The sequence below is a fragment of the Bombina bombina genome, chromosome 3 (assembly GCF_027579735.1).
Source record: "Bombina bombina isolate aBomBom1 chromosome 3, aBomBom1.pri, whole genome shotgun sequence".
NCBI classification, from domain to species: Eukaryota; Metazoa; Chordata; class Amphibia; order Anura; family Bombinatoridae; genus Bombina; species Bombina bombina.
In genome coordinates, this window is record NC_069501.1 from 1,082,342,611 (window position 1) to 1,082,362,686 (window position 20,076).

Below are 20,076 nucleotides of genomic sequence, written 5' to 3' on the forward strand. Positions count from 1 at the left end.
GTTTTAGTCATAGTCTTTTGACTAAAATGTCATTTTAGTTTTAGTCGTATTTTAGTCATCAGAATTTCTTTAGTTTTATAGTCATTTTAGTCTAGTTTTAGTCGAAGAATTTAACACTGCAGCCTCCAACCGCAAAACATTTTTTCTTGAGGTGACATTTCGACCTCCTATCTAATAGATGTATTAGACATATGACTTTTAATGGCACTCTGTTTACATATTTTTATTATTTCCTTTTGGAATTTTGGCTGAAAAAAATATATTAGTGGAAATATTTCTGGGTAAATATTGTGATCTTTAATTGTTTTTCTTTTTGTTTGTTTGCTTTTTGGTTTATTCTATCTCAAATTTTTTGGTAATTTTGGATTGTGAATTTATGCTAAATTTGGGACTGTATGGTTCTGATTGCAAACTTTAGTAAATAATGTGTCACACAACATTATATACCAGTTGTGCTATTTGAGGGAGCCAATCTGAATAAACAAGGCTTGGCTCTATCATTATGTTAGCAGAAACTAGATTATTTTGCATTTTGTTATCTACTGAGGTCAATTAAGGACATGTATGTGGCAGGGTAAGTCTTGAGAAGTCTGGATGAAACGTTTATAGCTCTGAAAATTAGAAAACTCACACTGTGTATTGCAAAGTTGTAGTACTAAGCATAATTAAAAAATATATATTACAATTTAAAGCTGTTTATTAACTTGTATTTAATTTTCAGCATGGGCATGATTATTTAAAGTTCACCGCTCAGACAAGATGATTTAAGATGTCACATCAGAAAGGCAACGTCCTTCAAATAATTGCAAAGTTTGCCTATATTACAGCGCTTCACAATTTGGCAGCACTAAAACAAACTATAATAATAATAAAAATATTAAAATAGAGAACAACATACTAGACTATCTGCGCCCGTGTGACACAATTATCACAGAGCTGCTTAGTACTCAACAACATGTTCAGGTAAGACTAAAAACAAGATTAAAGTGCGCACACATTTTAGTCACATGGCCAAATATTGCACAAGTCAAAACTTACACTGCTCACAAAAATTTGTTTTAGTATTTATTAGTTGATTTATTTATTTTACAAAATGTTTCTGTACAGTTTATAAAATGTTATCGGGATCCATCATTTTATTTTTTTTTATAAACAATGCAATTAAAGAAAATCCACTTCTATGTATGAATGTATAAATCTACAACTTAAAACCTTGACTATCATGTAGCGTGAATCTACAGCTACAAACTTTTGATTAAAAACATCATTTCATAATTGCTGACCCTGTTGAGATAGAATAACCTTTCTATTACAAGTGCCAGTTCAATACTGGCCATATATTTTGTGTATGAATAAGGTAGCTGTTTCTGAAAATAGACATTACCTCATGCAATGCAGCATTGACTGTGATGCTGTGGTAAAGAACTGGCTTTTTGAAGAGAAAATTCACATTTTGTCTTGCCCTTTAAGGTTTCAACATTTGGCAACAAATACATTACATGTTTACAAACAACCACCACTTTAAAGGGACAGTATACTCCAACATTTTAAGCTTAAAATTACATGTGCAACATGTATTCAACCTAAGTTTCTGTCATCAATTGTTAAAAAACTGTATTCTTTGACTATATATTTGATCTACAAACCTTTACCCCTTGTGTTTTCACTGTCCACCTACTGAACTGCCACTTTTTTTCCAATTTTTTAAGAATTAGAGATCAACCTATAGTGATGATATCTGTTGCGCTATGTACCAGATTAGTGAACGTGCGCACAATGACATAATCTACTTCTGGTTTCCTCTTTTCTCATTAATGAGCATGCCCAATCGGGAAGCGATTGATGCTTCCAACACTGTATATATTAGAGGAAGCGCCAAATTTTGCCATTACGCATTTTGTTCTTCATAAGACGCATTGATCGAAAGAAATTAGTCAAGCTCTGCATCCTCATCATTATTCTGTATAAAGAAATAGATAATGCTGGCTATATTTCCACTGAATTATATATACAATTTAATCATTGTATATAAATCATTTAAACACAGATTTCATTAGCGCAATAAACAATTTATATAAGGAATAAAGGATTTCAATCCTGAGTTTATAAAAGATCAATTTATAAAATATAAATGGTTTGTTTTCAATAAAGAAAATGCCGCCAAAATTAATATCTCTAAAATCAGTATTTTATATCGCAGAGTTAGAAATGATACCAGATCGAGGTATAGATACTTGATTTATGCATGCGCTGTTGCTATGAGAAAAAAAAGCTGCTTTGTTGTCGCTGAAGCGTGAGAGAGCTTGAATGGGAGGTAAAATGAGCATAACAACATTTGCCTGTGGGAGGTACAGATTTGGTCTATACCGCCCATGTTTGAGATGACAAGGAGGGGATGGCGAATGGACGCACACTAACGGTCACAGGGCAAAAACTAAGACGAAATTTGATATATTAAAAAAGGTATTTTAAAAAAATTAGACAATGCGGTCCGAATCTAATCTGCGTGTGAAACATAGAGTAAACAGTTATACAGTCTGAATCTACTTTAAATGTGGCCACTTTGTGGGCACCCTCAATCACTGTATATGCTGAAAATTTGATGTAAATTGTTTATGTAATTTTGCAGTTAAAAGACCAGTATAGAGGTTTAAAGCCTCAGTATATCACAAGTGGGTTTTTTTTGCTGTCGATTAGTTTTTAAAACACACATGCGCACACACAAGTGTCCATACACACACAGACCAATGTTCGTGCATATGCAATTGAGTAATTACAAACTTTCACAGAAGTTTAAACACACACAAACATGGTCATACACACGCAGACTTGCATGTACACACATATTCTCCCACTTTGACACACTTAATCACATGTGCACACAAAAACGCATGCTCATGCATACACAACTTTGCACACACAGAAACACACCTGCACACACACACAAATCTAAAATGCACACATGTGCACACATATAAGCACACCCACACATGCACACACAAATCTCAAATGCACAGACGTGCACACAAACAAATGCACAAATGTGCCCCCACAAACAAACATACATACATTTTTCTTTTCTTTTTCTTCAAATTGAAAAAACTCCAAGAATTAACGCTGTTATTTTGAACTTTGTGGTAAATTTGTATGCTGTTGGCATTTATCGATGTGCAGCGGACATGATCTGCTACAGCGGATCATGTCCGCCCGCACATTAGTAAATCGGCCCCTAGGTATTCAAGCTACTTAACGTTTGAGAGAGGGGCCATTAGGATCAGGCTTAATCTGCTCAATGTCCACTGAAGAAATGGTTCGGTCTGTGACTATGTACAGTGGCGTCACTAGGGCTGGTGGAGGGTGCGGGCCGCAACCGGGTGACACCCTCCAGGGGGTGACACCACCAGAATTTTTATTTTTAATTTTATTGAAATTCAAAGAAATACAATGTAGAGCTGCATATATTTTTTTGTTAGAGGGGCCAGCATTTGTGAACATTAGTGGGACTGGGGAATTTGTAGACACTTAATTTTTTTGCCCCTTGAGCCAGCGCTGCAATTTCCACAAATAGTTTTCCCGGCTGCTTTTGCTTGTTTGTACTTTGCTCCTCCCCTGCCCAATTTCACTATGAATGTTGTGGGCATGCCGTGGGGCTTGTGAAAGTTGCGCTGCTAGCCTAAACCTGCCTGCCTATCTGTGCTCACTGCTCAGTGACGTGTGGAGCAGTGGAGTCACTCACTGCTGTGCTGTCTCTCTAAACGAGGACCGGGAAATCATGAGGGGGATGCCTGGCACCTGACAGCATGACTGTCTGACACTGTCTCTAAAGTGAAGGAGCCACATATGATGTCCACCAGACCGGTACGGTTTTGGTACACTAAGTGCACACTGAAGAGGTAGGAGGGGAGGGCAGGCGGGGGTCTGGGGGTGGGCAGAGTGCAGAGGTGATTCGCCATAAGAAGCGGTAGGAACAGAGTCAGAGAGCAGAATTTTCATAGTTCATAGCGCGCCTAAGCCTTTTCTTTAGTGATTTATTTTTAGAGAGCTCTGTTTATCTTTCATTTGATGCGCTGCTGAGCCAGGGAGCAGTTCTAGGCATGAGCTTTATAATTAATGCAGTGCAGTTTACATATTTTGTATGTGTGTGTGTGTCTGAGTGTTTTTGTGTGTGTGTGAGTGTTTTTGTGTGTGTGTCTGAGTGTTTTTGTGTGTGTGTGAGTGTTTTTGTGTGTGTGCCTGAGTGTGTTTTCGAGTGTTTGTGTGTGCATCTGAGTGTGTCTGAGTGTTTGTATGTGCCTGTATTTTTGTGTTTGTGTGGGTCTGCTTTCTGGGGGGAGGGGTGGTGACACCATAACTTACATCACCGGGTGACACCAACCCTAGTGATGCTACTGACTATGTATAGTAAGGAGATACATACTATTTACAGGTACAAAATAATGTTCTCTGCTTCAGAATTCACTAACCTGATTGTTTAAATCATCACTATCAGGACCGACATATATATAGTTTTATGGGCACTAAAATAAGAAGTATCATGATCCTAAAGGGATGCTGGTAGCTAAGAAAAGCAAGTCTTCGATCAGGTATAGATAAGCTTTGCTTGGTAATATATATATATATATATATATATACAGTATATACAGTCCCAGTATGAATCCGCCCTCCTATGGTGAACTACCTGGTTAATCCGTGTCGCATAATACCACAAACACAGTAGTAAACCAGGATTTTCATCAACATCAAAAGTCAAGTTTATTTACGTTTTGGGGAATTGTTTCCCCTTCTTCAGAAAAACAATAACACATCTAGTGCTTAAATACTATACAAACATAAAGTGGTACCTCCCCCTTCCTGTGAAAAAAAACGCCAAACATACATCATATTCGGTATAGACTTAACATTGTGGCATTGGAAGTATACAGCAAGTACTTCTGGGTGATGTGCCATACAAAAACATAAAACATAGGGCTTTATCGCCCATCCATACTATATACTTAAATGACACTGAAAGTATACAACAAGTACTTCTGGGTGATGTGCAATATAACTAAATAAACTAAACTAAATCATTACCTTGTATCTAGGAACCTTCTTCCAGCCCCCTGATCACATGACTGTGACTGTTTATTATCTATTGTCTTAAATTTAGCATTGTTTTGTGCTAGATCTTAAATAACCCCCTGTGCCTGAACACAGTGTTATCTATATGGCCCACGTGTACTTTCTGTCTCTTTGTGTTGAAAAGAGATTTAAAAAGCATGTGATAAGAGGCAGCCCTCAAAGGCTTAGAAATTAGCATATGTTTAGTTTAAACTAAGAATACCAAGAGAAAAAAGCAAATTTGATGATAAAAGTAAATTGGAAAGTTGATTAAAATTAAAAGTCCTATCTGAATAATGAAAGTTTAATTTATACTAGACTGTCCCTTTAAATACTATACATTTTCCTGTGAAAAAAAACGCCATACATCATATCCGGTATAGACTTAACATTGTGGCATTGGAAGTATACAGCAAATACTTCCGGGTGATGTGCCATACAACCACATAAAACATAGGGCTTTATAGCCCATCCATACTTTATACTTAAATGACACTGAAAGTATACAACAAGTACTTCTGGGTGATGTTCAATATAACTAAATAAACTAAACTAAATCATGGGGATTTCTTGCCCATCCATACTATATACTCAATTACACTCTCTCACAATCCCCCATTGCGTGTGTCAATCCATATCCTACCTGCTCAATCATAAAGTCATACCATATGACCGCAGTGTGTTACTAGGTGCATCTGTAAAGACGTCCATCGGACATTGCGTCACTTCCGGTTTCAAGTATACCGGAACACCACCATAATTACTCAATGTCCGGGTGAGAACTTTAAACGATAAGGGCACATTTTCCTGTTATATGTTACACCCTATATCTCGGATGTTTAAAACAAGCTCCTGTTCGGTGAAAAACCTTATATATTAACCAGAATGATGTTGCGGACATTTTAACCAATGTTATAGGTGACTAATATAGAAAAGTTCTATCTGGTGAGTAAAAAGTGCAAACACACAAAGTCTAAGACTATACAACATGTAAAACAAATATACATAATTAGAAAGAACTTATCAAGAGGATAGACAACTATCATAGTGTTTAACTCATAGTTACACTAGGAATACAAATTTTGTTAAGAGGTTTGTTCCCACAATATAACTTGTTGCATATTTCCGCAATACAAGACTATATACATCTCAGCAACTTGTGAATACAACATAACGCGCACCCTGAGTTGCAATATAAATGAACAGGCATGGAAGTTATTCTAGCTTTTGTTCTATCTCAGGAGTGCTGTTCTCTTTCTCTTTTTTCACATTTATGTAAATTACTCTTGGGTCTCCCTAAGAGTAATGAGTAAGCCAGACGTGGAGCCCGTGCACACATGCCCTTAGAGAGATACAACTGCACCTCACTGACGAGGCCCATAGGAGACCGAAACGATCCTCTGGGGTTGTTGCTTCCCCAGAATGTGTACCCTGAGTTGCAATATAAATGAACAGGCATGGAAGTTATTCTAGTTTTTGTTCTTTCTCAGGAGTGCTGTTCTCTTTCTCTTTTTATATATATATATATATATATATATATATATATATATATATATATATATATATACTGTATATATATATATATATATATATATATATATATATATATATATATATATATATATATATATATATATACAGTCCCAGTATGAATCCGCCCTCCTATGGTCAACTACCTGGTTAATCCGTGTTGCATAATACCACAAACACAGTAGTAAACCAGGATTTTCATCAACATCAAAAGTCAAGTTTATTTACGTTTCAGGGAATTGTTTCCCCTTCATCAGAACAACAACACAAGTGGTATCTCCCCCTTCCTGTGAATAAAACGCCAAACATACATCATATCCGGTATAGACTTAACATTGTGGCATTGGAAGTATACAGCAAGTACTTCCGGGTGATGTGCCATACAACAACATAAAACATAGGGCTTTATAGCCCATCCATACTATATACTTAAATGACACTGAAAGTATACAACAAGTACTTCTGGGTGATGTGCAATATAACAAAATAAACTTAACTAAATCATGGGGATTTCTTGCCCATCCATACTATATACTCAATTACACGCTCTCACAATCCCCCATTGCGTGTGTCAATCCATATCCTACCTGCTCAATTATAAAGTCGCACCATATGACCGCAGTGTGTTACTAGGTGCATCTGTAAAGACGTCCATCGGACATTGCGTCACTTATGGTTTCAAGTATACCGGAACACCACCATAATTACTCAATGTCCGGGTGAGAACTTTAAACGATAAGGGCACATTTTCCCTTTTATATGTTACACCCTATATCTTGGATGTTTAAAAAAAGCTCCTGTTCAGTGAAAAACCTTATACTGTACATTTACCAGAATGATGTTGCAGACATTTTAACCAATGTTATAGGTCACTAATATAGAAAAGTTCTATCTGGTGAGTAAAAAGTGCAAACACACAAAGTCTAAGACTATACAACATGTAAAACAAATATACATAATTAGAAAGAACCTATCAAGAGAATATACAACTATCACAGTGTTTAACTCATAGTTACACTAGGAATATGAATTTTGTTAAGAGGCTTGTTCCCACAATATAACTTGTTGCATATTTCCACAATACAAGACTATATACATCTCAGCAACTTAGGAATATAATATAATTATATAATGCACCAATTATCTCTCTTCTCAGCCACTTGGTTGTAAATGGAGTACGATGTGTACTTTGGGGGAGGAGAGAAGCGAATTAATCTGGTCTAGGGGGTATACATGCAAACGTGCAGACTAGAAATAATCCGCTAGAGTACATGTAGTCACCTCCGACAGTGATCAAAGGCACTCATCCAGTCAATAGACTGGAGGTAACCCCAATCCTGTCCCCATACACAACCACGCTTACTCTATCCCCACTCTATATAACATTGCACACAGTGCTCCTTTTGTTAAAGAGCCAAAATCGGGCATAGAGTTGAGTCCCTTTGGGTGTATGGTGTCCAGCCTGAACATCCACTCTGCCTCTCTTTTTAGAAGCAGTTTGTTTCTGTTGCTGCCTCGTGATGGCTTGGGAATATGATCAATCAGGATCACTCTGACTGAAGATACTGGATGTTTCACCTCCATCCAATGGCATGCCACCGGCTGCTCCGATTCTCCTTTCTTGATGGCCTGCCTTATAGCCATCCAATGGTTTGCCATCCATTCGCGAATAGTCCCTTGGGTCTTTCCTATGTAATGCAGGCCACATGGGCATATCAACATATACACCACATGGGTAGTAGTGCATATAATTGAGGGATTGATGGTATATTTTTGACCACCATGGGTATGGTTGACTTTCCTGGTGTCAATCAACCCATTACATGTTGTCCAATTTGGGCATCTATAGCATCCTTTCCGTGGTCCCCCTAAGTCCTCATTAGTGTAACATCTGACCGGATCTGAGATGACCAGAAGATCTCTGAGGTTGGTATTGCATTTGAATCCTACTATAGGACTAGATCCCTTGGTAAACTTCAGTTTGGTATCTGAAAGTAGGATATGCCAGAATTCCTTGATAGACTGTCCCACCTTAGATGTATTTGGAGCAAAGGTGGTTGTGAAGATGATGTTCTTATCCAATGTTTGATTTCTTTTCCCTTTTTGTTGAAGCTTGTCTTGAGTGACATCTTTAATTTGCTCTCTCACTATTTCCAGCATTGCTTGCTTGTATCCTCTATTAAGGAACTTGTTGTGCATATCCTGTACCTGTGACTCCCCCTTCTCTCTGTTAGAACTATTTCTAATTGTCCTAATATATTGTGATTTAATAATCCCTCTAATTAGAGATGGAGCATGGCAACTGTTTGCCATCAGAAGAGAATTGCGGTCAGTAGGCTTGGAGTACAGTGTTGTCTCCAATCCAGATTGTCCCTTCATAATTAGCAGATCTAGAAATTCAATTTGACTCTCACTGTAGGACATCTTAAATCTAACTGTTGTGTTAGTATTATTAAATTCTTGGAAACACTGTAGTAGACTTTCTGAGAGAGGATTATTAAATCACAATATATTAGGACAATTATAAATAATTCCAACAGAGAGAAGGGGAGTCAAAGGTACAGGAGATGCACAACAAGTTCCTTAATAGAGTATACAAGCAAGCAAGGCTCAAAATAGTGAGAGCAAAGATGTCAGTCAAGACAAGCTTCTACAAAAAGGAAAAAGAAATCAAACATTGGATAAGAACATCATCTTCACAACCACCTTTGCTCCAAATACATCTAAGGTGGGACAGTCTATCAAGGAATTGTGGCATATCCTACTTTCAGATTTTCCAAGGGATCTAGTCCTATAGTAGGATTCAGACGCAATACCAACCTCAGAGATCTTCTGGTCATCTCAGATCCTGTCAGATGTTACACTAGTGAGGACTCAGGGGGGCCACAGAAAGGATGCTATAGATTCCCAAATTGTACAACATGTAATGGGTTGATTGTCACCAGAAAATTCAACCATCCCCATGGTGGTCACAAATATACCATCAATCACTCAATTACGTGCACTACCACCCATGTGAGGAATATGTTGATATGCCCATATGGCCTGCATTACATAGGGAAGTATTCGCGAATGGATGGCAAACCATCGGATGGCTATAAGGCAGGCCATCAAGGAAGGAGAATCGGAGAAGCTGGTGGCACGCCATTGGATTGAGGTGAAACATCCAGTATCTTCAGTCAGAGTAATCCTGATTGATCATATTCCCAAGCCATCACGAGGTGACAACAGAAACAAACTGCTTCTAAAAAGAGAGGCAGAGTGGATGTTCAGGCTGGACACCATACACCCAAAGGGACTCAACTCTATGCCCGATTTTGGCTCTTTAACATAAGGAACACTGTGGATGTTGTATAGAGTGGGGATGGAGTAAATATGGTTGTGGATGGGGACAGGATTGGGGTTACCTCCAGTCCATTGACTGGATGAGTGCCTTTAATCACTGTCGGAGGTGACTACATGTGCGCTAGCGGATTATTTTTAGTCTGCACGTTCACATGTATACCCCCTAGACCAGATTAATTAGCTTCTCTCCTCCACCAAAGTATACATTGTACTCCAGTTACAACCAAGTGGCTGAGAAGAGAGATAATTGGTGCATTATATAATTATGTTGTATTCCCAAGTTGCTGAGATGTATATAGTCTTGTATTGCGGAAATATGCAACAAGTGATATTCTGGGAACGAGCCTCTTAACAAAACTTGTATTCCTTGTGTAACTATGAGTTAAACACTGTAATAGTTGTATATCCTCTTGATAAGTTCTTTCTAATTATGTATATTTGTTTTACATGTTGTATAGTCTTAGACTTTGTGTGTTTGCACTTTTTACTCAACAGATAGAACTTTTCTATATTAGTCACCTATAACATTGGTTAAAATGTCTGCCACATCATTCTGGTTAATATATAAGGTTTTTCACTGAACAGGAGTTTGTTTTAAACATCCAAGATATAGAGTGTAACATATAACAGGAAAATGTGCCCTTATCGTTTAAAGTTCTCACCCGGATATTGCCTAATAATGGTGGTGTTCCGGTATACTTGAAACTGGAAGTGACGCAATGTCTGCTGGACGTCTTTACGGATGCACTTAGTAACACACCGCGGTCATATGGTATGACTTTATGATTGAGCGGGTAGGATATGGATTGACACACACAACGGAGGATTGTTCTTAATATACTTTAAGAGTGTAATTGAGTATATAGTATGGATGGGCGAGAAAGCCCCATGATTTAGTTTAGTTTATTTTGTTATATTGCACATCACTCTGAAGTACTTGCTGTGTACTTCCAGTGTCATTTAAGTATATAGTATAGATGGGCGATAAAGCCCTATATGTTATGTTGTTGTATTGCATATCACCCGGAAGTACTTGCTGTATACTTCCAGTGTCACAATGTTAAGTCTATACCAGATATGATGTATGTTTGGCGGGTTTTTTCACAGGAAGGGAAGGTACCACTTTATGTTTGTATAGTATTTAAGCACTGCATGTATGTGTTATTGTTGTTCTGAAGAAGGGGAAATAATTCCCCGAAATGTCAATAAACTTGACTTTTGATTTTGATGAAGATCCTGGTTTACTACTGTTTTTGTGATGATATATATATATATATATATATATATATATATATATATATACATCCAATTGTAGGTATGGGAAACAGCACCTGTATTCTTTTGTCCTGTGGCAAGGAATAGGACTAGCCAGGTCCCAATGTACTCTTGAACAAAATAGAATTTTCAGCCTCCAGGGTATAATAAAAAGACCTTTATTTTCCTTTCACAGGGTCCATAAACAAACGACAACGTTTCAAACCACTTGCTGGTTCTTAATCATGTCTAATTGATCAGTATACAGGTGTGTCTTTTATACCTGTTTGTACATTGTTGCCATCTAGTGGCCATTATTAAAATTACATGTGTTTCATACAATAAAAGACATTTATTTCTCTATTGCTACCTATTTAGTATGTCACAAATGTATCATTAAAACATTATTAATATTTAAACTACACAAACCTATATACATCCTATTAATCAGAATCATATGCCCAACAGATATAACCAATTTAATCTTATAGGTATTTCATCATTTATAAAAACAAAGACCAATCAAAATCTTTATTAAGTCCATTGGGCTCTAGGGTATTCAATTTATTAATCCAGAACATCTCCTTTCTTTTCAACGTATGTTCCCTGTCACCTCCTCTCCTGGGTTTTTTCTATTTGATCTATCACTTGAAAGCGTAGTTGACTTATATTATGACCCATGGAAAGGAAGTGACAGGAAACTGGGGCTTCCTTATTCTTCAATCTGATGTTGGACTTGTGCTCTGTTATTCTGGTTCTTACTTCCCTACTCGTCTCTCCAATATAAATCCTGGCACATGGGCATTTAATTATATATATGGCATATGTACTCCTACATGTTATATGTTTTTTTATAGAATATTTGGTTCCAGAATTTGGGTGAAAAAAATGTTTGCCTTTTATTATAGAGCTGCAGTGGCTACAATGTAAACATGGATAACATCCTACATTGTCTGATCCTATTGTAGTTTGTAACACTTTTTTTGTTCCACCTATATCTGCTTGCACTAAATAATCCCTCAAATTTATGTTTCTCTTATAAGCTGTTATTGGAACATTTTTAAATTCTTCAACATAAGGGTTGCAGTCTTTCAATATGTGCCAATATTTGTTTATTATGCGTGATATTTTTGGGCCTATGGTGTTATATTGGGTTACAAATATAATCCTATCACTTTTGTTTTTGTTGTTGTTGTTTTGTCTCACTACTTGATCACTTTTTTTGACAAGTTCCAATTCTTCTTGAATTAATTTATCTGGGTATCCTCTCTTTCTGAATTTTTCTGCCATTTCATTAAGTCTCAAGTTGCACTTGTTTTCATCTGATACTATTCTTTTTACTCGTAAGAATTGGCTTTTGGGTATTGCTCTTAATGTGTTATCTGGGTGAAAACTATTAAATTGCAAATTTTTATTTTTGTCAGTGGGTTTGATGTAGAGGTCAGTTTTTAAAAAACCTTCTTCCACATAGACAAAAGTATCTAAAAATTCTATACCTATCTAACTCATTTTAAGTGTGAATTTGAGCCCAGTAACAGAAGAATTGAGATGTTCAACAAATGCCAATAGGCTTCCAACGTCGCCCAAGCATATGCCAAATATATCATCTATAAATTTCCACCAGGCGGCGCCATGTTGTAAGAATAAATTTTGTGGGTACACAAATCTTTCTTCTATATGAGACATATATATATTGGCATATGTTGGGGCGACGTTGGAGCCCATTGCTGTACCCTGCTTTTGTAAGAAAAACCTGTTTTGAAAAAGGAAATAATTTTGATATAAAATGAGAGACAGTAGATCTATCAAAAATTGAATTTCATCATTGTTATAATTCTTATTGGTCTCTAGCATGTGTCTTACTGCTGAGATCCCACTAATGTGTATAATATACACTTATTTCCAATATATCCAATGTCTCTTAACTTATTCAAAAAATCATTAGTATCTTTTATGTATGAGGATGTATTAAATACATATGGTTGGTGTACTTTGTCTAGGAAAATTGATATTTTTGAAAATACTGAATTAACCCCTGCCACTATGGGGCGGCCTGAGGGGTGTTGTTCATTTTTGTGAATTTTTGGTGTAATATATAATACTGGTCTTATTGGATGTGTTTCAATTAGAGATTCTTTAAACTTTACTGTGATAATACCTTTTTTGATGGCTTGATTAGTTAGATGTTCAATTTCTTTGCCTATCTGAATGGTTGGATCTCCTATCAAAGGTTCATATACTTGTCTATCATCAAGTTGTCTCTCTATTTCTTTCACATAATCTGATTTATTAAGTAAGACTACAGCCCCACCCTTGTCCGCCTCCTTGATTATGATGTCCTTGTTGTTTTTGATTTTGTTAATTACCTCTTGTTCTTTTTTGTTGTCTTGTACCAATTTTTTCTTTCTATTTCTCCTTAATAAGGTGTCCACCTCTTTGTTAACCAATTTAGCAAATGTTGCAACACTATGTTGTGCAGATGGTGTGAATTTACTTTTAATTTGTATACCAAATTTTTTTGGATCATTAAATCTGATATTTTCATTAAGTATATATATATACACACACACACACACAAAACAGAGAAATGGACTGCACTCTCAAACAAGACTGGGTACACATCTAATTACCCTGCAAAACTCACAACCCAGCAAAACTCACAGCTGAGGATCCACGCATCGGGGAAGCCAGCTCCGCACCTCCACTCCGCGCTGCCTTAGCTCCAGATGAAGATAGAAGATGATGGAGCCCCCTGCAAAAAGACCTTCTCTACCGGACTTCAGGAACAGTGAGTACCTATTTGGGGCTTAGTGGAGTTTTTTTGTTTTTTTTTAAGATTAAGGATTTAATGGGCTGGAAAAGTGCTGATTGCCCTTTTAAGGGCAATGCCAATACAAATGCCACTTTAGGGGCAATAGGTAGCTTAGGTTTATTTAGTGTTAGTTTTTTTTTTTAATTTGGGGGTAATTTTTTTAATTTGTTTTTTTTTACTGTTAGGGGTAATTGGTAATTTGTTTAAGTAAAAGAGCTGTTTAACTTAGGGCACTTTTAAGGGCTATTGGTAGTTTAGTATTAGATTAGGGGGTGTTTTTATTTTGAGGTGGATTTTTTTATTTTTATAGGGGTATTAGTTTAGGTTTAAATTTTTTATTTTGGATAGTTTTGCTTATTTTTTCTGTAATTTTACATGTTTTTTGTAATTTTAGCTTTGGGGGTTGTAGTTTTATTTTTAAATAGACTGCACTCTGGGCAGGCTTATCGCCTAGTGTGTGTATATATATATATATATATATATATATATATATATATATATATATATATATACACATGCATATAAATATTTACGGCTAGATTTAGAGTTTGGCGTTAGCCGTTAAAACCAGCGTTAGAGGCTCCTAACGCTGGTTTTGGGCTACCGCTGGTATTTAGAGTTTTGTAGGTAAGGGTCTAACGCTCACTTTGCAGCCGCGACTTTTCCATACCGCAGATCCCCCTACGCCAATTGCGTATCCTATCTTTTCAATGGGATCTTTCTAACTCCGGTATTTAGAGTCGTGGCTGAAGTGAGCATTAGACATCTAATGACAAAACTCCAGCCGCAGAAAAAAGTCAGTAGTTAAGAGCTTTATGGGCTAACGCCGGTTCATAAAGCTCTTAACTACTGTGCTCTAAAGTACACTAACACCCATAAACTACCTATGTACCCCTAATCCGAGGCCCCCCCACATCGCCGCCACTCTATTATAATTTTTTAACCCTTAATCTGCCGACCGCACACCGCCGCAACCTACGTTATCCCTATGAACCCCTAATCTGCTGCCCCTAACACCGCCGACCCCTATATTATATGTATTAACCCCTAATCTGCCGCCCCCAATGTCGGCTCCACCTACCTACAATTATTAACCCCTAATCTGCCGACTGGACCTCACCGCTACTATAATAAATGTATTAACCCCTAATCCGCCTGACTCCCGCCTCAATAACCCTATAATAAATAGTATTAACCCCTAATCTGCCCTCCCTAACATCGCCGACACCTAACTTCAAGTATTAACCCCTAATCTGCCGACCGGAGCTCACCGCTACTCTAATAAATGTATTAACCCCTAAAGCTAAGTCTAACCTTAACACTAACACCCCCCTAAATTAAATATAATTTAAATCTAACTAAATAAATTAACTCTTATTAAATAAATTATTCCTATTTAAAGCTAAATACTTACCTGTAAAATAAACCCTAATATAGCTACAATATAAATTATAATTATATTGTAGCTATTTTAGGATTAATATTTATTTTACAGGCAACTTTGTATTTATTTTAACCAGGTACAATAGCTATTAAATAGTTATTTACTATTTAATAGTGATGTCCCGAACTGTTCGCCCGCGAACGGTTCACATCGAACATAGGTTGTTCGCGTTCGCGTTTGTGGGCGAACACATGGCGATGTTCGATCCGCCCCTATGTGTCATCATTGTGGAAACTTTGACCCTTTATGTCACAGCTGCCTGACACATTAGAGCCAATCAACATCAGACACTCCCTCACAGACACTCCCAGCTACTCGGAATCCGCCATTTTAGACTCATAACGACCTTGCTTTTTTAATGAGAGGACGTGTTGTGTTTTTGCTCCTGACATTAATAGGAAAAACATAGCTAGGCTAGTGTATTTACAGTCCAGAAGGACTCCACTCATCTCTGCTGCAAGCACAGCACCCCAAAAAAGCCCTTTTTAGGGCTATATTTCGTGCCGTTTTTTGTTTTTTTTTTTTCGTTTTTTTTTTATTAGCATTTGCCTGGCTTTCAGCTGTGTGTTTAAGGCTCACAGCATATGCTGTGACTACTGCCACCACTTATATCTCCCTAACAACATTAGTTTAAATTTAAGTAACCCAAAAATATAATTATTTTTCTAGTGTAATTTTTTTTCATTTTCTATCAGGCCAGTGTCACACAGCATATACTCTGGTTCATTGCTCTGTGCCAGCCAGCAACCACCAGTGTTAATATCCGTTTATAACATTATTTTTAATTTAAAAAAAAACACAAAAAAATATTTTTCTAGTGTAATCTAATTACATTTACTATCATGCCTGTGTCTGTCAGGCTCACTCAGCATTAATATACCTCTTTTTTTTCAGTCTTTTGGTTAATTGGTCTGTGCCAGGCAGCCACCCAGCACTCATATCTATTTTTCTTTCACCTTAATTTTAATATAAAAAAAAAAAAGTTTAAATTTGTTTGCTAGTGTAATGTAATATAATTTTCTATCCGGCCTGTGTGTTTTGCTCACATAGAGAGCCTACTGTGTTTACTTGCTGCCCTCCCTAGTCTATGAGCCACGACTCATATGTGTTTAACCTTTTTTTAATTCCCCCCCCAAAAAAATAATTTCAATCATTTTTCTAGTGTAATCTAATAGTATTTTCTATCAGGTGTGTGTGTATCCGACATACAGAGCCTACTGTTTTTAATAGCTGCCCTTCCAAGGCTATCAGCCACGACTCATCTGTATGTGCTTAAACTTTTTCTTAAAATTTCCAAAAAAAAGTCTTTAAATCATTATGCTAGTGTAATCTAATTGTATTTTCTATCAGGCCTGTGTCTAACTGTCTATCTGACTTACACAGCATATTGTTGTTATAATTGCTGCCCTACGTAGCAGCCAGCCAGTGCGACCACTCATAGAGTCATATGTGCATTGCACTTCTTAACATAATTTTAATATTAAAATCTAAAATTTTAAAATATTTTGCTAGTGTAATGTAACTTAATTTTCTATCAGTCCTGTGTTTTTGTCACTTACACAGCATACTGTGTTAAATTGCTGCCCTACCTACCATCCACGACTCATATCTGCCAGCCTGTCTGCCAGGCCCAAGTAGCCAATTAGTGGCACCAATCACAATTCTTGTAACAGTAATAAAAAAAAAATATATATATAATTTTTTGGACTGCAAATATTCAGTCTGCCATTGAATTTCATTTACCTCCTGCCTGCCACTGCCAGCCTTTTGTGCCAGGCCGTCTAGCCAACTATTTACACCAATCATAATTGTTGTCACAGTCAGACAGTATAGTTATTAATTTAAATAAAAAAAAATTTTAGTGTTGATCTTAATCCTCAGTTTGCTCGTGCCTTTGAATTGCACTTTTCTACAGCCTTCCAAGCCTGTGTGCCAGGCCTACTTAAAAAATATTTACACCAATCATATTTGTTGTGACAGTATTCTAATAATTAAAAATTAAAATTTTTGGTAATAGTTGCTGTGATTTGAATCGTCAGTTTGCTGGTGCCATTGAATAGCACTTTCCTCCTGCCTTGCAGCCTGCTGTGAGCCAGGCCCCCACCTAGCCAATTGTTGTCAGCAATCATATTTCTGTTAACAGTATTGCAAAAATTGTCAATCATCACTGTTTAGACTGTCAGTAATCAGTCTCCTAGTGTCCTTGAATTGCATCTCCCTCCTGCCTGCCATCCTTTTGTGCCAGGCCGTCTTGCCAACTATTTACACCAATCCTAATTTTTTGTCACAGTACAGTTACTAATTAAAATTAAAAAAATCTTTATTGTTGATGATCTTAACCCTCAGTTTGCTCGTGCCTTTGAATTGCACTTTTCTACAGCCTTCCAAGCCTGTGTGCCAGGCCTACTTAAAAAATATTTACACCAATCATATTTGTTGTGACAGTATTCTAATAATTAAAAATTAAAATTTTTGGTAATAGTTGCTGTGATTTGAATCCTCAGTTTGCTGGTGCCATTGAATAGCACTTTCCTCCTGCCTTGCAGCCTGCTGTGAGCCAGGCCCACCTAGCCAATTGTTGTCAGCAATCATATTTCTGTTAACAGTATTTCAAAAATTGTCAATCATCACTGTTTAGACTGTCAGTAATCAGTCTCCTAGTTTCCTTGAATTGCATCTCCCTCCTGCCTGCCATCCTTTTGTGCCAGGCCGTCTTGCCAACTATTTACACCAATCCAAATTTTTTGTCACAGTATAGTTACTAATTACAATTAAAAAAATCTTTATTGTTGATGATCTTAACCCTCAGTTTGCTCGTGCCTTTGAATTGCACTTTTCTACAGCCTTCCAAGCCTGTGTGCCAGGCCTACTTAAAAATATTTACACCAATCATATTTGTTGTGACAGTATTCTAATAATTAAAAATTAAAATTTTTGGTAATAGTTGCTGTGATTTGAATCCTCAGTTTTCTGGTGCCATTGAATAGCACTTTCCTCCTGCCTTGCAGCCTGCTGTGAGCCAGGCCCACCTAGACAATTGTTGTCAGCAATCATATTTCTGTTAACAGTATTGCAAAAATTGTCAATCATCACTGTTTAGACGGTCAGTAATCAGTCTCCTAGTGTCCTTGAATTGCATCTCCCTCCTGCCTGCCATCCTTTTGTGCCAGGCCGTCTTGCCAACTATTTACACCAATCCAAATATTTTGTCACAGTATAGTAACTAATTACAATTAAAAAAATCTTTATTGTTGATGATCTTAACCCTCAGTTTGCTCGTGCCTTTGAATTGCACTTTTCTACAGCCTTCCAAGCCTGTGTGCCAGGCCTACTTAAAAAAATATTTACACCAATCATATTTGTTGTGACAGCATTCTAATAATTAAAAATTAAAATTTTTCGTAATAGTTGCTGTGATTTGAATTGTCAGTTTGCTGGTGCCATTGAATAACACTTTCCTCCTGCCTTGCAGCCTGCTGTGAGCCAGGCCCACCTAGCCAATTGTTGTCAGCAATCATATTTCTTTTAACAGTATTGCAAAAATTGTCAATCATCACTGTTTTGACTGTCATTAATCAGTCTCCTAGTGTCCTTGAATTGCATCTACCTCCTGCCTGCCATCCTTTTGTGCCAGGCCGTCTTGCCAACTATTTACACCAATCCTAATTGTTGTCACAGTATAGTTACTAATTAAAATAAAAAAAATCTTGATTGTTGATCTTAATCCTCATTTTGCTTGTGCCATTGAATTGCACTTTTCTACTGCCTGCCAGCCTGTGTGCCAGGCCCAACTATCCAATTAGTGCTAGCAATCATATTTCTTTTAACAGTATTGCAAAATTTGTCAATCAACACTGTTTTGACTGTCAATCTGCAGTCTACTAGTGCCCTTGAATTGCATTTTCCTCCTGCCTGCCTGCCTGTGTGCCAGTCCCAACTAGCCAATTAGTGCCACCACTCATATTTATTGTAACAGGATTGGAATTTTTGTTAATCATAACTGTTTTGACTGTGATTCTTCAGTCTCCTAGTGCCATTGAATTGCAGTTTCCTTTCTCCCAGCGTGTGTGCCAGACAGGCTCATTTGCCAAATAGTGCCAAACAATCATATTTGTTGCCACAGTACTAGTAATATTTCAAAAAATTAACAATTTGTGATTTTTAAAACATCCGTCTTTTTTGTTGTTGTCAGTCTCACAGCATATACTGTGCCCACTTTCACAGTGCCACCACTCAATTGGTGTAATAGTATTGTTAGTGTCCATTTAAAAAAAATGACAGGCAGAGGCAGGCCACCCCGCAGGTTCCGTGGTCGTGGTCGTGGTGCTGTGATTCCTTTAGACCCTACAAATATGCACATTGTTCAGACGCCGGGTGCCAGGGGGGATGCAAAAACTTCTGAGGAGGACCTAGTTGAATGGCTAACACAGGAAACCCAATCTTCTTCAGCTTCCGCTGCTAGTCCTCCTAACCTTTTACGCACCATCTAAGTCCAGCTGTGCTTTGGGCAGGTCTCAAGTGACCAGTGCCACTCCGCCGCCTGTCGCCACCACCAACACTAGCACCACAGCCGCTTCACTTGATCTGTCAC